This window comes from Corylus avellana, chromosome ca2 (genome assembly GCF_901000735.1).
Source record: "Corylus avellana chromosome ca2, CavTom2PMs-1.0".
Lineage (NCBI taxonomy): Eukaryota > Viridiplantae > Streptophyta > Magnoliopsida > Fagales > Betulaceae > Corylus > Corylus avellana.
Window position 1 is genome coordinate 15,727,544 of NC_081542.1, and position 1,783 is coordinate 15,729,326.

Below are 1,783 nucleotides of genomic sequence, written 5' to 3' on the forward strand. Positions count from 1 at the left end.
TATCAAAACCACATGGACCTCTTGTAATAAAAATCAAACCATAAAAAATAAAAAGAAGCAATAAAACTCAGTATTTAGTATTTAACCCAAAAAAAAAAAAAAAAAAAAGTTGTAGTGGCAGCCACCCCCAGAGGACCGTCGACGTCACCAACAGCTATGCTGCAGGCACGCCCCTCGGTTCTCTGCTTTTTATTCGATTTTGGGTTTCCTTCGAATCCGATATTTCTCTGATATTTTTTTTTTAGATATGATCTGTGTGTGTAGATGTGAATCAAAGTTAATTAAAAAAAAAAAAAAAAAAGATGCGAGTCAAAGTTTGTTGGTATTGTGAAAAAGAATGAATATTTACTAATGCATACGTCACTAATAGGTGTAATTTTCACAGTTCCCTTTGGGGAAGATGAAAAAAAGACTTACGCATCTGGTTTCTTGACCACAACTACCATGAATCAATGTTCTCTATGTTCAAGAGAATAATTGGTATTACTTGAACTGGGTTTAGCATGAAATTATGGTTCATTTTATTGGTGCCGGACTCTGTTAAGTGTTTTAACGGAATTTGATTACATGGACTAAATCATTATTTTGACTTATTTTAAGGACCTCTAAATTATTTTTTATACTGTAGGAAGCGATTTGTAATTTAGGCTAACTACATAAACTAATTTGATCCTTTTATAAAATTAACATGATTTTATAACTCATAATATCACTTCAATAACTACCAGAATATTGAGCAAATAATTTTCTTTCCCTTTTCTTAATTTTTTATTTTTTATTTTTTATATTTTGCTCTAATTGGCTTTAAAACTTTTTTGTACCGTAAAAGGGGGACATGGTGAATATTCTAAAATAAGCAAACGATTAAAGGGAACATGTGAGAATGGGGGTGGATTGAAGATGAACAGTATCAGGTGTATGGCTTTATGCAAATTGGAGGGCGCAGTGAGGGGACAATGCGTCAATAGGAAGTGCAGATGCTTCTACAAGCGAGTGGAACCACCCAAAGAACAACCTCCCAAACCCTAGAGGCCAAGGGATCAAGATTGCAAGGACAATTTCATGGAATATTAAACGTTATAATAATATTGTTTGCTTTATAATATTGCAACGAAAAACAATATTTAATAAGTTTTTCTTTTCTTTTGTATCACATACTCACAATTAATTTATATTAGAGTTTCTATTTCATGTTACAATATTTTACAAAACTTAAACTCGAATAGTGTGTCACATGCGGCATAAATAAATACAAAGGGAAAACATTACTTACTCCCCTAAATTGTTACTCTTTTTGCGACGTTCTTCTTAAAGTTCAAAATCTTTCAATTTAGTGTATCAAAATTTTAATTTTTTTTTTTCATTGCCTCCCCTCTGTTAGAATTTTTTGTTAAATTCCAACAGAATTTTCAAAATACCCTAGCTATATTTAAAATTTTTTGCAAAAATTTAGGCATGGGTATTTTTGCAAATAACGTTAAATTCGGACCAACGCCTTAATCTATACAATTTTTTTTTCCTAAAACAAATGAGGGTATTTTGAAAATTTTGTTGGAATTTAGCGGAAAATTCTAATAGAGAGGGGGACATTGAAAAAAAATTTAAAGTTCGATACACTAAATTGAGAAAAATTGACCTTTAGAGGAAACATTACAAAAATGATAACAATTCAAGGATGTTAAGTGAGTTTTTCCAAAATTCAACTACATAAACTAATAATACCAACTTATCTCAAGCCAACCTTTAAAAGCTATATAGCCTTGAATGCCTCAATAGTATCAAA